Source organism: Salvelinus namaycush, chromosome 20, assembly GCF_016432855.1.
Source record: "Salvelinus namaycush isolate Seneca chromosome 20, SaNama_1.0, whole genome shotgun sequence".
Classification (NCBI taxonomy): domain Eukaryota; kingdom Metazoa; phylum Chordata; class Actinopteri; order Salmoniformes; family Salmonidae; genus Salvelinus; species Salvelinus namaycush.
Genome location: NC_052326.1, coordinates 28,931,478 through 28,951,409, shown reverse-complemented (window position 1 = coordinate 28,951,409; position 19,932 = coordinate 28,931,478). Strand labels below are relative to the sequence as shown.

The window sequence follows — 19,932 nt, the reverse complement described above, 5'->3', positions numbered from 1 at the left end:
CTGTGACGATTATGGAATTCTGGGTAACAATTAATTGTCATACAAATGGACACAGTTATTGTCATAATTGTTATTTTTGTATTCTTTTTTTTTTAGCTTGTAATGCATCATAATGCATCTTTGAAAGACATACCTAATGATTTCAATTATGACATACAGTGCCTTGCAAAAGTATTCACCCCCTTGGCATTTTTCTTATTTTGTTGCATTACAACCTGTAATTAAATTGATTTTTATTTGGATTTCATGTAATGGACATACACAAAATAGTCCAAATTGGTGAAGTGAAATGAAAAAAATAACTTGTTTAATTAAAAAAAAATAATAATAATAATTTAAAAACGGAAAAGTGGTGCGTGCATATTTATCCATCCCCTTTGCTATGGAGGCCCTAAACAAGATCTGGTGAAACTAATTACCTTCAGAAGTCACATAATTGGCTAAATAAAGTCCACCTGTTTGCAATCTAAGTGTCACATGATCTCAGTATATATACACCTGTTCTGAAAGGTCCCAGAGTGTAATGGCTTTCGTCTGTAGAAGGAGAGGAGGACCAAAGCGCAGCGTGGTATGTATCCATATTTATTAGAATACTTCTTCAATACGAACAAAACAATAAACAAACGAAAACCAACGAAGCTACAGTCCTGAACTAGAGAACATAAAACACATGAACGCACGAACAGGAACAATCACCCACAAACAAACAGTGAAAACAGGCTACCTTAATATGGTTCCCAATCAGAGACAACGTAAAAGACCTGCCTCTGATTGAGAACCATATCAGGCCAATTGACAACCTAAACATAGAAACACATAACATAGACTACACCCACACAGCTCAAGTCCTGACCAACTAAACAAAGTCTAAACAAAGGAAATAAGGTCAGGAACGTGACACAGAGTCTGCAACACCACTAAGCAAGGGGCACCACCAGGCAAGCAGCACTATGAAGACCAAGGAGCTCTCCAAACAGGCCAGGGACAAAGTTGTGGGGAAGTACAGATCAGGGTTGAGTTATAAAAAATTATCAGAAACTTTGAACATCCCACGGAGCACCATTAAATCCATTATTAAAAAAATGGAAAGAATATGGCACCACAACAAACCTGCCAAGAGAGGGCCGCCCACCAATACTCACGGACCAAGCAAGGAGGGCATTAATCAGAGAGGCAACAAAGAGACCAAAGATAACCCTGAAGGAGCTGCAAAGCTCCACAGTGAAGATTGGAGTATCTGTCCATAGGACCACTTTAAGCCGTACACTCCAGAGCTGGGCTTTACGGAAGAGACCTTATATAGACAGGTGTGTTCCTTTCCAAATCATGTCCAATAAACTGAATTTACCACAGGTGGACTCCAATCAAGTTGTAGAAACATCTCAAGGATCATCATTTGCAAAATATCTAAAAACCTGTTCTCGCGTTTTAATTATGCGGTATTGTGTGTAGATTGATGAGGATTTTTTATTTATTTAATCCATTTTAGAATAAGGCTGTAACGTAACAAAATGTGGAACTATCAAGGGGTCTGAATACACTGTATGTTGGGTGATTAAGCCTCGCTCGCAGTCAGCGTTCTAATTCATCACAAAGGTGTTCGATGGGGTTGAGGTCAGGGCTCTTCGCAGGCCTGCCAAGTTCTTCCACATCAATCTCAACAAACTGTTTCTGTATGGACCTCGCTTTGTGCACGAGGGCATTGTCATGCTGAAACAATAAAGGGCCTTCCCCAAACTGTTGCCACAAAGTTGGATGCACAGAATCGTCTAGAATGTCATTGCACGCTGTAGCATTAAGATTTAGCTTCACTGGAACTAAGGGGCCTAGCACGAATTATAGAAAAACAGCCCCAGTCCATTATTCCTCCTCCACCAAACTTTATACATTCGGGCAAGTAGTCTTCTCCTGGCATCCACCAAACCCAGATGTGTCCGTTGGACTGCTAGATGGTGAAGCGTGATTCATCACTCCAGAGAATGCGTTTCCACTGCTCCAGAGTCCAATGGCGACGAGCTTTACACCACTCCAGCTGACGCTTGGCATTGCGTATGGTGATCTTAGGCTTGTGTGAGGATGTTTGGCCATGGAAACTCATTTCATTAAGCTCCAGACGAACAGCTATTGTGCTGACGTTGCTTCCAGAGGCAGTTTGGAACTCGTTAGTGAGTGTTGCAACTGAGGACAGACGATTTTTACGCACTACGCGATTCAGCATTCGGCGGTCTCGTTTTGTGAGCTTGTATGGCCTACCACTTTGCGGCTGAGCCGTTGATGCTCCTAGACGTTTCACTTCACAATTACAGCACTTACAGTTGACAGGGGCAGCTCTAGCAGGGCAGAATATTTTTGGAAAGGTGGCATCCTATGACGGTGCCACATTGAAAGTCACTGAGCTCTTCAGTACAGGCCATTCTACTGCCAATGTTTGTCTATGGAGAGTGCATGGCTGTGTGCCCGATGTTATTCACCTGTCAGCAACGGGTATGGCTGGAATAGCCAAATCCACTAATTTGAAGGGGTATTGTGACGGAGAAGTCTGTCACTGGCCGCGGGCAGCGTTTGGTACACTAACACACACACATTCATCGTGCCTCCCTGCTCCGTTATCAGCTATGTTAACAATGTGGGTCGACACACAAGTTCATTTCTCTATCTTAGTACATACATTTCATACTTTATTTTTACCTCCCATCAGTAACAGTTTATGGTATAAAGAATATACAGACAAGCGTTCATGTTTAATTTAAGCAACGTTTATTGTACTTATCAATGTTATGGATGAGTGCGTTGTTTGTTTGGTTCTGTTCCTCTATCTCCATCTCTGTAGCTTCCGGGTATGCTGGGATAAGGACCAGAGCTACGGTAATCGGGCTGGCTTTGTAGTGCCTGTCCTGAATGGCTCGTTCATGTGAATGGGCATATTGGGAGACTCCATGTCAGTAGGGATATGAGATTTTGTAAATGTGTTATATTGGTATATTGTATCATGAGAAACGTGTTGCAATGTATATAATTCATTATGTTTAGCTGAGTGGAAAATGTAGGCTTTGATGACGGTAATTGCTTAATTAATTAGAGCTGTGTATGTTCTGCTGGGAGGGGCTTCCCCTACAAAAGGAGCCTCTCTTTCAGTTCAAGGGGGGGGGACCATTTTGAATTGAGCTGTTGATGGGGCAGCATCGACAGCATTTAAGCTGTCCCCATAATGTATACTTTGGATGGCAGTACTGTTGTTTTCCTTCCGGATTCACTATGTAAATAAACACCCACAGAAGTACTTTTGCGGCTCCGCCATCTTTTTATTTGATAGAGATTAGGTTTTTCAGTTTAGCCTTCTGGCCTACTCTACGTGACAGGTATCCACATACTTCTAACCATGTAGTGTAGTAATTTGGGCATGTCACCTTGGCTTTCTTGGGCACCACGATGATGGTGGTCTCCTTGAACCGTGGAAACTGCAGCTTGGGACAGGTTGAAGATGTTTGAGAAGACGCCCGCCAGCTGGTCAACGCACACTCTGACGACGCGCCCAGGGATGCCATCTGGGCCAGCGGCTTTGTGATTATTCACTCTTTTGAGAGTTTTCCTCACATCAGCCTTGGAGAACGACAGTATCTGGTCGTCTGGAGTAGCGAGAGCCTTCCTTGTTGGCTCGGTATTGTCTGCCTTGAAGCGAACATAGAATGTGTTAAGCTCATCTGGAAGGGAGGCTTCGTGGGCACCACACAGCTGGATTTGCCTTTGTAGTCTGTGATAGCCTGTAGTCCTTGCCACATGCGTCGCGAGTTGTCGAACATCGATTCAAGTTTGAGTTTTTTTGTATTTTTACGTCTGAATGGATTTGCAGAGCTTGTACCTGCTTGGCTTGTATGCGTCGCGTGCCACCAAGTTCTGCTGACATTGAATGCTGCAGTACGGGCTTTCAGTACGGGCTCTCATCTAGGGTTTTTGGTTGGGGTGTTTCCAGATTGTTATTGTGGGTACAGCATCATCAACACATTACTTAATGAAGCAACTGATGATGTATATTCTTCAATGTTGATAGATGAGTCCTGGGTGGATGACTTTTTAAACATATTCCAATCAGTATTCTCAAAACAGTCCTGTAGCATTGAGTGTGCCTCGTCTGTCCAGCACCTTACTATTCTCTATGTTGGTTGCTCCCTCTTGAGTTGCTTCTTGTACTGTAGGTGGGGAGTAGAAACAGAGAGACGTGTTCTGATTGGCCAAAGTGGGGGTGGGGAGAGGCTTTGTACATGTCATGGATGTTTGTGTACATCCTGCACGTTACCTCTGTTGGTGATACTTTGGAAGAACTTGTTTTAAATTTGCTTTGTTAAAATCTCCTGCGACAGTAAAGACTGCTTCCGCTTGAGAGGATTCTTGCTGGCTAATGTTCTTGTACAGTTTGCTGAGTTGCATTTCTTAGAATTAAATGTGAAAAGAAAGAGTTGTGCTGTGGGAAGACATTTTGTTGCATTCTTCTCATTACTGTTCATAAAACCCACAACAACAACCACACTATAAATAATTGTGTCCCTATCGCGGCCAGGCGGGGCACCGGCTCCAGCGGTGTCCGGTGCATCCCAACCCGAAGTCCACTGGGGCAGAGGGTCTGCCCCGTGATCCTCCGTCTCCCAGGGTAGGCGTGAGTATTCCTTCATCATCGTTTTCCGTCAAACTCTTCCTGGTTTCCATTTCACTGGTTGGCTGTCCCTCAGGTGTTGTCCCTTCTGCTTCACCTGGGCTCCTGTACACAAAGCCATCCTTGGCCTCCCGTGGCTCCAATGTCATGACCCCACCATCTCCTGGTCGAGGATGAAAATCACTGCATTGGCACCCGGATGTCGGAAGACCTGCTTTCCCTTATCTTGTGGTTCCAGTCTGTTGAGAGTGACCTCCAGCCCACCATTCCTTCCTCCCATAACATTGGCCCCGTGTACTGTCACGTCTACTCCCGCTCTCCTGCTCCGGTGATCGACGTCGCCAGTTTACTAACCACCTGTCCGGGCAACCATCATTACGCACACCTGTGCCCCATCATCATACACACCTGGACTTCATCACCACCTTGATTACTTCCCCTTTATTTAGCACTCTGTAGCCTCCCTCATCAGGCATTATTGGTTATGTTTTCATGTCCAGGCACTTCTCTTGTTTTGCATCGCTCCATGTTCATTGTTATTATTATTACTACGACTGCAGCTGCTTCCTGACTCCTGCGTCTCCATTACAATACTGTCATTTAGAAAGTAAATCGGTTGATTGACAGGGTACAAAAATGCACGTCACAACACCCCTAGCCACAAAGCTAATGTGTTGAGTGTTCTGTCCTTACTTGCAGAATGAAAGAGGAGAGAAAGACTGAGTGGTTCCGACTGGGCCCAGTGTGAGTGAGGGAACAGAAGGTCCAGGTCATTTACAACTAGGTCCACCAATGGGTCTGCATAGCAATGAGCGAGGAGAGACGCTTTGGATCCATCCCTGTTTGAAATATTCTGTCTGTCTGTCTGTCTGTCTGTCTGTCTGTCTGTCTGTCTGTCTGTCTGTCTGTCTGTCTGTGTTAATGTGAACTCTAAGTTTAGTACCTTACTATAATTCCATCTGTCTTTACCTGTTTGTGTAGAGAATGTGTCTGTTTTTTATTGTTCGCAACACTTCCTGTGCATCTGTGTGTCTGTCTGCATCTGTGTGTGTGAGAGGGCTAAGTAGTGGAGGTGTTGAGAGCTAGTTGGACTGTGTGTAGGCTGGGAGGCACGTCTGCGGCTCTCACCCCACACAGCTTCTACCCAGTCCAACTGTGTGATGTAAGTGCCTTAATGTGTTTGGACCCCAGGAAGAGTAGCTGCCAGCAGGAACTAATGGGGATCCATAATAAATACAAATACAGCTCTGGCCTCTACAGGATAACTCCCCCATCTCTACTGAGACAGACTGGAGGGTTCCACAAACAGTTGATCCTTCCTACTGAGATAGAACACAGCTGACATGTAGGGCTATAAGAAGATGAGAAGGAGATACAGTGGGGCAAAAAAGTATTTAGTCAGCCACCAATTGTGCAAGTTCTCCCACTTAAAAAGATGAGAGAGGCCTGTAATTTTCATCATAGGTACACTTCAACTATGACAGACAAAATGAGAAAAAAAAATCCAGAAAATCACATTGTAGGATTTTTTATGAATTTATTTGCAAATTATGGTGGAAAATAAGTATTTGGTCAATAACAAAAGTTTATCTCAATACTTTGTTATATACCCTTTGTTGGCAATGACAGAGGTCAAACGTTTTCTGTAAGTCTTCACAAGGTTTTCACACACTGTTGCTGGTATTTTGACCCATTCCTCCATGCAGATCTCCTCTAGAGCAGTGATATTTTGGGGCTGTTGCTGGGCAACACGGACTTTCAACTCCCTCCAAAGATTTTCTATGGTTTTGAGATCTGGAGACTGGCTAGGCCACTCCAGGACCTTGAAATGCTTCTTACGAAGCCACTCCTTCGTTGCCCGGGCGGTGTGTTTGGGATCATTGTCATGCTGAAAGACCCAGCCACGTTTCATCTTCAATGCCCTTGCTGATGGAAGGAGGTTTTCACTCAAAATCTCACGATACATGGCCCCATTCATTCTTTCCTTTACACGGATCAGTCGTCCTGGTCCCTTTGCAGAAAAACAGCCCCAAAGCATGATGTTTCCACCCCCATGCTTCACAGTAGGTATGGTGTTCTTTGGATGCAACTCAGCATTCTTTCTCCTCCAAACACGACGAGTTGAGTTTTTACCAAAAAGTTCTATTTTGGTTTCATCTGACCATATGACATTCTCCCAATCTTCTTCTGGATCATCCAAATGCTCTCTAGCAAACTTCAGACGGGCCTGGACATGTACTGGCTTAAGCAGGGGGACACGTCTGGCACTGCAGGATTTGAGTCCCTGGCGGCATAGTGTGTTACTGATGGTAGGCTTTGTTACTTTGGTCCCAGCTCTCTGCAGGTCATTCACTAGGTCCCCCCGTGTGGTTCTGGGATTTTTGCTCACCGTTCTTGTGATCATTTTGACCCCATGGGGTGAGATCTTGCGTGGAGCTCCAGATCGAGGGAGATTATCAGTGGTCTTGTATGTCTTCCATTTCCTAATAATTGCTCCCACAGTTGATTTCTTCAAACCAAGCTGCTTACCTATTGCAGATTCAGTCTTCCCAGCCTGGTGCAGGTCTACAATTTTGTTTCTGGTGTCCTTTGACAGCTCTTTGGTCTTGGCCATAGTGGAGTTTGGAGTGTGACTGTTTGAGGTTGTGGACAGGTGTCTTTTATACTGATAACAAGTTCAAACAGGTGCCATTAATACAGGTAACGAGTGGAGGACAGAGGAGCCTCTTAAAGAAGAAGTTACAGGTCTGTGAGAGCCAGAAATCTTGCTTGTTTGTAGGTGACCAAATACTTATATTCCACCATAATTTGCAAATAAATTCATTAAAAATCCTACAATGTGATTTTCTGGATTTTTTTTTCTCATTTTGTCTGTCATAGTTGAAGTGTACCTATGATGAAAATTACAGGCCTCTCTCATCTTTTTAAGTGGGAGAACTTGCACAATTGGTGGCTGACTAAATACTTTTTTGCCCCACTGTATATACTGTAGGCAACGGTAGGACAGAGATCAGGCAGATATACAGGAAACAGAAGTGATTTATTCTGACCTCCCCACTTTATAATTGGAAGAAGTGTAAACTAACATAGCCTATTAGCTAGAAAATGTAACTCCGAACTAGGGCTGTGACGATTATGGAATTCTGGGTAACAATTAATTGTCATACAAATGGACACAGTTATTGTCATAATTGTTATTTTTGTATTCTTTTTTTTTTAGCTTGTAATGCATCATAATGCATCTTTGAAAGACATACCTAATGATTTCAATTATGACATACAGTGCCTTGCAAAAGTATTCACCCCCTTGGCATTTTTCTTATTTTGTTGCATTACAACCTGTAATTAAATTGATTTTTATTTGGATTTCATGTAATGGACATACACAAAATAGTCCAAATTGGTGAAGTGAAATGAAAAAAATAACTTGTTTAATTAAAAAAAAATAATAATAATAATTTAAAAACGGAAAAGTGGTGCGTGCATATTTATCCATCCCCTTTGCTATGGAGGCCCTAAACAAGATCTGGTGAAACTAATTACCTTCAGAAGTCACATAATTGGCTAAATAAAGTCCACCTGTTTGCAATCTAAGTGTCACATGATCTCAGTATATATACACCTGTTCTGAAAGGTCCCAGAGTGTAATGGCTTTCGTCTGTAGAAGGAGAGGAGGACCAAAGCGCAGCGTGGTATGTATCCATATTTATTAGAATACTTCTTCAATACGAACAAAACAATAAACAAACGAAAACCAACGAAGCTACAGTCCTGAACTAGAGAACATAAAACACATGAACGCACGAACAGGAACAATCACCCACAAACAAACAGTGAAAACAGGCTACCTTAATATGGTTCCCAATCAGAGACAACGTAAAAGACCTGCCTCTGATTGAGAACCATATCAGGCCAATTGACAACCTAAACATAGAAACACATAACATAGACTACACCCACACAGCTCAAGTCCTGACCAACTAAACAAAGTCTAAACAAAGGAAATAAGGTCAGGAACGTGACACAGAGTCTGCAACACCACTAAGCAAGGGGCACCACCAGGCAAGCAGCACTATGAAGACCAAGGAGCTCTCCAAACAGGCCAGGGACAAAGTTGTGGGGAAGTACAGATCAGGGTTGAGTTATAAAAAATTATCAGAAACTTTGAACATCCCACGGAGCACCATTAAATCCATTATTAAAAAAATGGAAAGAATATGGCACCACAACAAACCTGCCAAGAGAGGGCCGCCCACCAATACTCACGGACCAAGCAAGGAGGGCATTAATCAGAGAGGCAACAAAGAGACCAAAGATAACCCTGAAGGAGCTGCAAAGCTCCACAGTGAAGATTGGAGTATCTGTCCATAGGACCACTTTAAGCCGTACACTCCAGAGCTGGGCTTTACGGAAGAGACCTTATATAGACAGGTGTGTTCCTTTCCAAATCATGTCCAATAAACTGAATTTACCACAGGTGGACTCCAATCAAGTTGTAGAAACATCTCAAGGATCATCATTTGCAAAATATCTAAAAACCTGTTCTCGCGTTTTAATTATGCGGTATTGTGTGTAGATTGATGAGGATTTTTTATTTATTTAATCCATTTTAGAATAAGGCTGTAACGTAACAAAATGTGGAACTATCAAGGGGTCTGAATACACTGTATGTTGGGTGATTAAGCCTCGCTCGCAGTCAGCGTTCTAATTCATCACAAAGGTGTTCGATGGGGTTGAGGTCAGGGCTCTTCGCAGGCCTGCCAAGTTCTTCCACATCAATCTCAACAAACTGTTTCTGTATGGACCTCGCTTTGTGCACGAGGGCATTGTCATGCTGAAACAATAAAGGGCCTTCCCCAAACTGTTGCCACAAAGTTGGATGCACAGAATCGTCTAGAATGTCATTGCACGCTGTAGCATTAAGATTTAGCTTCACTGGAACTAAGGGGCCTAGCACGAATTATAGAAAAACAGCCCCAGTCCATTATTCCTCCTCCACCAAACTTTATACATTCGGGCAAGTAGTCTTCTCCTGGCATCCACCAAACCCAGATGTGTCCGTTGGACTGCTAGATGGTGAAGCGTGATTCATCACTCCAGAGAATGCGTTTCCACTGCTCCAGAGTCCAATGGCGACGAGCTTTACACCACTCCAGCTGACGCTTGGCATTGCGTATGGTGATCTTAGGCTTGTGTGAGGATGTTTGGCCATGGAAACTCATTTCATTAAGCTCCAGACGAACAGCTATTGTGCTGACGTTGCTTCCAGAGGCAGTTTGGAACTCGTTAGTGAGTGTTGCAACTGAGGACAGACGATTTTTACGCACTACGCGATTCAGCATTCGGCGGTCTCGTTTTGTGAGCTTGTATGGCCTACCACTTTGCGGCTGAGCCGTTGATGCTCCTAGACGTTTCACTTCACAATTACAGCACTTACAGTTGACAGGGGCAGCTCTAGCAGGGCAGAATATTTTTGGAAAGGTGGCATCCTATGACGGTGCCACATTGAAAGTCACTGAGCTCTTCAGTACAGGCCATTCTACTGCCAATGTTTGTCTATGGAGAGTGCATGGCTGTGTGCCCGATGTTATTCACCTGTCAGCAACGGGTATGGCTGGAATAGCCAAATCCACTAATTTGAAGGGGTATTGTGACGGAGAAGTCTGTCACTGGCCGCGGGCAGCGTTTGGTACACTAACACACACACATTCATCGTGCCTCCCTGCTCCGTTATCAGCTATGTTAACAATGTGGGTCGACACACAAGTTCATTTCTCTATCTTAGTACATACATTTCATACTTTATTTTTACCTCCCATCAGTAACAGTTTATGGTATAAAGAATATACAGACAAGCGTTCATGTTTAATTTAAGCAACGTTTATTGTACTTATCAATGTTATGGATGAGTGCGTTGTTTGTTTGGTTCTGTTCCTCTATCTCCATCTCTGTAGCTTCCGGGTATGCTGGGATAAGGACCAGAGCTACGGTAATCGGGCTGGCTTTGTAGTGCCTGTCCTGAATGGCTCGTTCATGTGAATGGGCATATTGGGAGACTCCATGTCAGTAGGGATATGAGATTTTGTAAATGTGTTATATTGGTATATTGTATCATGAGAAACGTGTTGCAATGTATATAATTCATTATGTTTAGCTGAGTGGAAAATGTAGGCTTTGATGACGGTAATTGCTTAATTAATTAGAGCTGTGTATGTTCTGCTGGGAGGGGCTTCCCCTACAAAAGGAGCCTCTCTTTCAGTTCAAGGGGGGGGGACCATTTTGAATTGAGCTGTTGATGGGGCAGCATCGACAGCATTTAAGCTGTCCCCATAATGTATACTTTGGATGGCAGTACTGTTGTTTTCCTTCCGGATTCACTATGTAAATAAACACCCACAGAAGTACTTTTGCGGCTCCGCCATCTTTTTATTTGATAGAGATTAGGTTTTTCAGTTTAGCCTTCTGGCCTACTCTACGTGACAGGTATCCACATACTTCTAACCATGTAGTGTAGTAATTTGGGCATGTCACCTTGGCTTTCTTGGGCACCACGATGATGGTGGTCTCCTTGAACCGTGGAAACTGCAGCTTGGGACAGGTTGAAGATGTTTGAGAAGACGCCCGCCAGCTGGTCAACGCACACTCTGACGACGCGCCCAGGGATGCCATCTGGGCCAGCGGCTTTGTGATTATTCACTCTTTTGAGAGTTTTCCTCACATCAGCCTTGGAGAACGACAGTATCTGGTCGTCTGGAGTAGCGAGAGCCTTCCTTGTTGGCTCGGTATTGTCTGCCTTGAAGCGAACATAGAATGTGTTAAGCTCATCTGGAAGGGAGGCTTCGTGGGCACCACACAGCTGGATTTGCCTTTGTAGTCTGTGATAGCCTGTAGTCCTTGCCACATGCGTCGCGAGTTGTCGAACATCGATTCAAGTTTGAGTTTTTTTGTATTTTTACGTCTGAATGGATTTGCAGAGCTTGTACCTGCTTGGCTTGTATGCGTCGCGTGCCACCAAGTTCTGCTGACATTGAATGCTGCAGTACGGGCTTTCAGTACGGGCTCTCATCTAGGGTTTTTGGTTGGGGTGTTTCCAGATTGTTATTGTGGGTACAGCATCATCAACACATTACTTAATGAAGCAACTGATGATGTATATTCTTCAATGTTGATAGATGAGTCCTGGGTGGATGACTTTTTAAACATATTCCAATCAGTATTCTCAAAACAGTCCTGTAGCATTGAGTGTGCCTCGTCTGTCCAGCACCTTACTATTCTCTATGTTGGTTGCTCCCTCTTGAGTTGCTTCTTGTACTGTAGGTGGGGAGTAGAAACAGAGAGACGTGTTCTGATTGGCCAAAGTGGGGGTGGGGAGAGGCTTTGTACATGTCATGGATGTTTGTGTACATCCTGCACGTTACCTCTGTTGGTGATACTTTGGAAGAACTTGTTTTAAATTTGCTTTGTTAAAATCTCCTGCGACAGTAAAGACTGCTTCCGCTTGAGAGGATTCTTGCTGGCTAATGTTCTTGTACAGTTTGCTGAGTTGCATTTCTTAGAATTAAATGTGAAAAGAAAGAGTTGTGCTGTGGGAAGACATTTTGTTGCATTCTTCTCATTACTGTTCATAAAACCCACAACAACAACCACACTATAAATAATTGTGTCCCTATCGCGGCCAGGCGGGGCACCGGCTCCAGCGGTGTCCGGTGCATCCCAACCCGAAGTCCACTGGGGCAGAGGGTCTGCCCCGTGATCCTCCGTCTCCCAGGGTAGGCGTGAGTATTCCTTCATCATCGTTTTCCGTCAAACTCTTCCTGGTTTCCATTTCACTGGTTGGCTGTCCCTCAGGTGTTGTCCCTTCTGCTTCACCTGGGCTCCTGTACACAAAGCCATCCTTGGCCTCCCGTGGCTCCAATGTCATGACCCCACCATCTCCTGGTCGAGGATGAAAATCACTGCATTGGCACCCGGATGTCGGAAGACCTGCTTTCCCTTATCTTGTGGTTCCAGTCTGTTGAGAGTGACCTCCAGCCCACCATTCCTTCCTCCCATAACATTGGCCCCGTGTACTGTCACGTCTACTCCCGCTCTCCTGCTCCGGTGATCGACGTCGCCAGTTTACTAACCACCTGTCCGGGCAACCATCATTACGCACACCTGTGCCCCATCATCATACACACCTGGACTTCATCACCACCTTGATTACTTCCCCTTTATTTAGCACTCTGTAGCCTCCCTCATCAGGCATTATTGGTTATGTTTTCATGTCCAGGCACTTCTCTTGTTTTGCATCGCTCCATGTTCATTGTTATTATTATTACTACGACTGCAGCTGCTTCCTGACTCCTGCGTCTCCATTACAATACTGTCATTTAGAAAGTAAATCGGTTGATTGACAGGGTACAAAAATGCACGTCACAACACCCCTAGCCACAAAGCTAATGTGTTGAGTGTTCTGTCCTTACTTGCAGAATGAAAGAGGAGAGAAAGACTGAGTGGTTCCGACTGGGCCCAGTGTGAGTGAGGGAACAGAAGGTCCAGGTCATTTACAACTAGGTCCACCAATGGGTCTGCATAGCAATGAGCGAGGAGAGACGCTTTGGATCCATCCCTGTTTGAAATATTCTGTCTGTGTCTGTCTGTCTGTCTGTCTGTCTGTCTGTCTGTCTGTCTGTCTGTCTGTCTGTCTGTCTGTCTGTCTGTCTGTCTGTCTGTCTGTCTGTCTGTCTGTCTGTGTTAATGTGAACTCTAAGTTTAGTACCTTACTATAATTCCATCTGTCTTTACCTGTTTGTGTAGAGAATGTGTCTGTTTTTTATTGTTCGCAACACTTCCTGTGCATCTGTGTGTCTGTCTGCATCTGTGTGTGTGAGAGGGCTAAGTAGTGGAGGTGTTGAGAGCTAGTTGGACTGTGTGTAGGCTGGGAGGCACGTCTGCGGCTCTCACCCCACACAGCTTCTACCCAGTCCAACTGTGTGATGTAAGTGCCTTAATGTGTTTGGACCCCAGGAAGAGTAGCTGCCAGCAGGAACTAATGGGGATCCATAATAAATACAAATACAGCTCTGGCCTCTACAGGATAACTCCCCCATCTCTACTGAGACAGACTGGAGGGTTCCACAAACAGTTGATCCTTCCTACTGAGATAGAACACAGCTGACATGTAGGGCTATAAGAAGATGAGAAGGAGATACAGTGGGGCAAAAAAGTATTTAGTCAGCCACCAATTGTGCAAGTTCTCCCACTTAAAAAGATGAGAGAGGCCTGTAATTTTCATCATAGGTACACTTCAACTATGACAGACAAAATGAGAAAAAAAAATCCAGAAAATCACATTGTAGGATTTTTTATGAATTTATTTGCAAATTATGGTGGAAAATAAGTATTTGGTCAATAACAAAAGTTTATCTCAATACTTTGTTATATACCCTTTGTTGGCAATGACAGAGGTCAAACGTTTTCTGTAAGTCTTCACAAGGTTCTCACACACTGTTGCTGGTATTTTGACCCATTCCTCCATGCAGATCTCCTCTAGAGCAGTGATATTTTGGGGCTGTTGCTGGGCAACACGGACTTTCAACTCCCTCCAAAGATTTTCTATGGTTTTGAGATCTGGAGACTGGCTAGGCCACTCCAGGACCTTGAAATGCTTCTTACGAAGCCACTCCTTCGTTGCCCGGGCGGTGTGTTTGGGATCATTGTCATGCTGAAAGACCCAGCCACGTTTCATCTTCAATGCCCTTGCTGATGGAAGGAGGTTTTCACTCAAAATCTCACGATACATGGCCCCATTCATTCTTTCCTTTACACGGATCAGTCGTCCTGGTCCCTTTGCAGAAAAACAGCCCCAAAGCATGATGTTTCCACCCCCATGCTTCACAGTAGGTATGGTGTTCTTTGGATGCAACTCAGCATTCTTTCTCCTCCAAACACGACGAGTTGAGTTTTTACCAAAAAGTTCTATTTTGGTTTCATCTGACCATATGACATTCTCCCAATCTTCTTCTGGATCATCCAAATGCTCTCTAGCAAACTTCAGACGGGCCTGGACATGTACTGGCTTAAGCAGGGGGACACGTCTGGCACTGCAGGATTTGAGTCCCTGGCGGCATAGTGTGTTACTGATGGTAGGCTTTGTTACTTTGGTCCCAGCTCTCTGCAGGTCATTCACTAGGTCCCCCCGTGTGGTTCTGGGATTTTTGCTCACCGTTCTTGTGATCATTTTGACCCCACGGGGTGAGATCTTGCGTGGAGCTCCAGATCGAGGGAGATTATCAGTGGTCTTGTATGTCTTCCATTTCCTAATAATTGCTCCCACAGTTGATTTCTTCAAACCAAGCTGCTTACCTATTGCAGATTCAGTCTTCCCAGCCTGGTGCAGGTCTACAATTTTGTTTCTGGTGTCCTTTGACAGCTCTTTGGTCTTGGCCATAGTGGAGTTTGGAGTGTGACTGTTTGAGGTTGTGGACAGGTGTCTTTTATACTGATAACAAGTTCAAACAGGTGCCATTAATACAGGTAACGAGTGGAGGACAGAGGAGCCTCTTAAAGAAGAAGTTACAGGTCTGTGAGAGCCAGAAATCTTGCTTGTTTGTAGGTGACCAAATACTTATTTTCCACCATAATTTGCAAATAAATTCATTAAAAATCCTACAATGTGATTTTCTGGATTTTTTTTTCTCATTTTGTCTGTCATAGTTGAAGTGTACCTATGATGAAAATTACAGGCCTCTCTCATCTTTTTAAGTGGGAGAACTTGCACAATTGGTGGCTGACTAAATACTTTTTTGCCCCACTGTATATACTGTAGGCAACGGTAGGACAGAGATCAGGCAGATATACAGGAAACAGAAGTGATTTATTCTGACCTCCCCACTTTATAATTGGAAGAAGTGTAAACTAACATAGCCTATTAGCTAGAAAATGTAACTCCGAACTAGGGCTGTGACGATTATGGAATTCTGGGTAACAATTAATTGTCATACAAATGGACACAGTTATTGTCATAATTGTTATTTTTGTATTCTTTTTTTTTTAGCTTGTAATGCATCATAATGCATCTTTGAAAGACATACCTAATGATTTCAATTATGACATACAGTGCCTTGCAAAAGTATTCACCCCCTTGGCATTTTTCTTATTTTGTTGCATTACAACCTGTAATTAAATTGATTTTTATTTGGATTTCATGTAATGGACATACACAAAATAGTCCAAATTGGTGAAGTGAAATGAAAAAAATAACTTGTTTAATTAAAAAAAAAAAAAAAAAAAAATTTAAAAACGGAAAAGTGGTGCGTGCATATTTATCCATCCCCTTTGCTATGGAGGCCCTAAACAAGATCTGGTGAAACTAATTACCTTCAGAAGTCACATAATTGGCTAAATAAAGTCCACCTGTTTGCAATCTAAGTGTCACATGATCTCAGTATATATACACCTGTTCTGAAAGGTCCCAGAGTGTAATGGCTTTCGTCTGTAGAAGGAGAGGAGGACCAAAGCGCAGCGTGGTATGTATCCATATTTATTAGAATACTTCTTCAATACGAACAAAACAATAAACAAACGAAAACCAACGAAGCTACAGTCCTGAACTAGAGAACATAAAACACATGAACGCACGAACAGGAACAATCACCCACAAACAAACAGTGAAAACAGGCTACCTTAATATGGTTCCCAATCAGAGACAACGTAAAAGACCTGCCTCTGATTGAGAACCATATCAGGCCAATTGACAACCTAAACATAGAAACACATAACATAGACTACACCCACACAGCTCAAGTCCTGACCAACTAAACAAAGTCTAAACAAAGGAAATAAGGTCAGGAACGTGACACAGAGTCTGCAACACCACTAAGCAAGGGGCACCACCAGGCAAGCAGCACTATGAAGACCAAGGAGCTCTCCAAACAGGCCAGGGACAAAGTTGTGGGGAAGTACAGATCAGGGTTGAGTTATAAAAAATTATCAGAAACTTTGAACATCCCACGGAGCACCATTAAATCCATTATTAAAAAAATGGAAAGAATATGGCACCACAACAAACCTGCCAAGAGAGGGCCGCCCACCAATACTCACGGACCAAGCAAGGAGGGCATTAATCAGAGAGGCAACAAAGAGACCAAAGATAACCCTGAAGGAGCTGCAAAGCTCCACAGTGAAGATTGGAGTATCTGTCCATAGGACCACTTTAAGCCGTACACTCCAGAGCTGGGCTTTACGGAAGAGTGGCCAGAAAAAAAGCCATTGCTTAAAGAAAAAAAATAAGCAAACATGTTTGGTGTTCGCCAAAAGGCATGTGGGAGACTCCCCAAACATATGGAAGAAGGTACTCTGGTCAGATGAGCACAAACCCAACACCTCTCATCACCCCTGTTTTTCATCAGCAGGGACTGGGAAACTGGTCAGAATTGAAGGAATGATGGATGGCACTAAATACAGGGACCTTTTTGAGGGAAACCTGTTTCAGTCTTCCAGAGATTTGAGACTGGGATGGAGGTTCACCTTCCAGCAGGACAATGTCCCTAAGCTTACTGCTAAAGCAACACTCGAGTGGTTTAAGTGGAAACATTTCAATGTCTTGGAATGGCCTAGTCAAAGCCCAGACGTCAATCCAATTGAGAATCTGTGGTATGACTTAAAGATTGCTGTACACCAGAGGAACCCATCCAACTTGAAGGAGCTGGAGCGGTTTTGCCTTTAAGAAGGGGCAAAAATCCCAGTGGGTAGATGTGCCAAGCTTATAGACACATACCCCAAGAGACTTGCAGCTGTAATTGCTGCAAAAGAATGCTCTACAAAATATTGACTTTGGGGGGAGGGTGAATAGTTATGCACGCTCAAGTTCTTATTTTTGTCTTCTTTCTTGTTTGTTTCACAATAAAAAATATTTTGCATCTTCAAAGTAGGCATGTTGTGTAAATCAAATGATAACTAAAATCTATTTTAATTCCAGTTTATAAGGCAACAAAATAGGAAAAATGCCAAGGGGGTGAATACTTTCACCCACTGTAATGAATACAATTATGACCTACCGAATGAATACAACTTTGTCATACCTAATGAATACAACTATGACATACCTAATGAATACAACTATGACATACCTAATGAATACAACACAGCTTCGGTGAAACCCCTGTCTCAAAAATGAATGGTTTTGACCACTTAGAACTTTTAGAAATGAAGCTTCTGCTCCCAACCGTGCCTTTCTGCTCATAAAATGATTATCAACTTGACCTACTTCATGTAAAAATGAAAAACTGCTATTGGGTGAACTATATCTACTTGAATATAAAGTTGAATCCCCTCCTTCTCCTAAAATGAATGTTTTAAGACGATTATGACGATTATTATACAATAATTGTGCCAGCCCTACTTCAAACACATGTTCGCTAGTAGTAGCTGTTTAGCTGGTTTAACAAAGGTTAGCCATGTGTTGGAAAAAATGTATTTCCAAGTCAAGAAAGCTTGCCAGCAGCCAGCTTCACTTGTCATGACTGGTACTTGCGGGTGCTATGTCAGATACTCCAGTGAGTTTAATTAGCTCAATATTAGGGGTTGAGAAATAAAGTTCACATCAAATAAGATATTCCCCACTTTTCTACTTTTCTACTTTTCTACTGTCCACTTTTTATTTTTGTATGTATATATTTTGCGGACCCCCTGCAGTACCTCTTGGATACAGGGCTATGGATAGAGGGTCCTATGGAGGGTAGTGGTGTTGGAGATTAATTAGTGTTGGAAGGAACATCCCCTTTTACCCCCTTTAAGGATGATGTATGGTCAGCCCCTCCCAGACAGACGGCCCCCCTTTTTTCTCTCTCTGCCCACCTGTAACTGAGAGCTTTGTGAATACGTCATTACCTTTGACCCATTAGGATATGGATGGAGAAGCCTGGCCAACTGGGATGTGTGGCAGGTAGGTGGGGCACGGGACTCAAGGTGTGCATTTGTGTAACTGTGTTGGTGCGAAGGGTGGGGTGTGAGTGTGTTTGTGTGTGTGGGGTGAGGTGTGTGTATATGTTGTACTGTATGGATGGGGTCCAAATTTGAATCTGAGTCCGAACCCATCCACTCCTTGTAAAGCTGGGTTCCTGATTGTGTAACCTTGTGTAAAACACACACACACACCCTGATCACCGCCTCCCTGCCCCACATCCCAGCTGGGGTGTCCGTCAATAAGGATGCAGGTTGGATTGTGATCATCACGTGTAGTTTAGGGGGGGCTTAGGTGGACTTGGCAAGGCATAGGTGAGTGAAAGTGTCTGGGGAGTTAAAAGGATGCAATACTGAGGGACCAAATTGCAACCTATTCCCTTTATAAAGGGCTCTGGACAGATGTTATGCACTAGGCTATATAGGGAATAGGGTGTCATTTGGGACGGAGACCGAGTCAGATTATCAGTATATTGTCAGCATTGTCAGGGAGATTGATGTCCTCAAAACAATAGCTGTAATAGCAGTGTTACTATATCCTGCTCCTGTAACAACAGATCGTACTTTTCTACATTCCACATTTACACCTTATAACTCTTACACATCATTTTCCCATTGAGGTGTAAGAGGACAGAACTAAGACAGCAATCCACTGGGCTCAGAAATTGGGGCAAAATAGTCCCAAAACACATACAAATACCACTACTACAATATAAACACGTGAGTGTTTGTGAGTCACATATACAAATACCACTACTACAAGATAAACACGTGAGTGTTTGTGAGTCACACATACACACACACTCTCAATGGCAAACACTTACATTGTATTCAGAAAGTATTCAGACCGCTTGACTTTTTCCACATTTTGTTATGTTACAGCCTCATTTTAAGTATAAAAACATGTTTTTCCTCATCAATCTACACACAATACCCCATAATGACAAAGCAAAAACAGGTTTTTAGAAATGTTTGCAAAAGTATAAAAAAAAAATTTTGTTGAAAAAACCTTATTTACATAAGTATTCAGACCCTTTGCTATGAGACTCGAAATTGCGCTCAGGTGCATCCTGTTTCCATTGATAATCCTTGAGATGTTTCTACAACTTGATTGGTGTCCACTTGTGGTAAATTCAATTGACTGGACATGATATGGATAGTCACACACACTTGTCTATATAACATCCCACCGTTGACAGTGCATGTCAGAGCAAAAACCAAGCAATGAGGTTAAAGGAATTGTCTGTAGAGCTCAGAGACAGGATCGTGTTGAGGCACAGATCTGGGGAAGGGTACTGAAAAATGTCTGCAGCATTCAAGGTCCCCAAGAACACAGTGGC

General features: G+C 43.3%; 1 pseudogene; it reads right to left on the bottom strand.

Annotated features, from left to right (window-relative positions):
- The window catches only part of LOC120064743, a 103,221-nt pseudogene extending 91,904 nt beyond the window's left edge, over positions 1-11,317 (bottom strand).
- Positions 11,318-19,932: the final 8,615 nt, after the last annotated feature.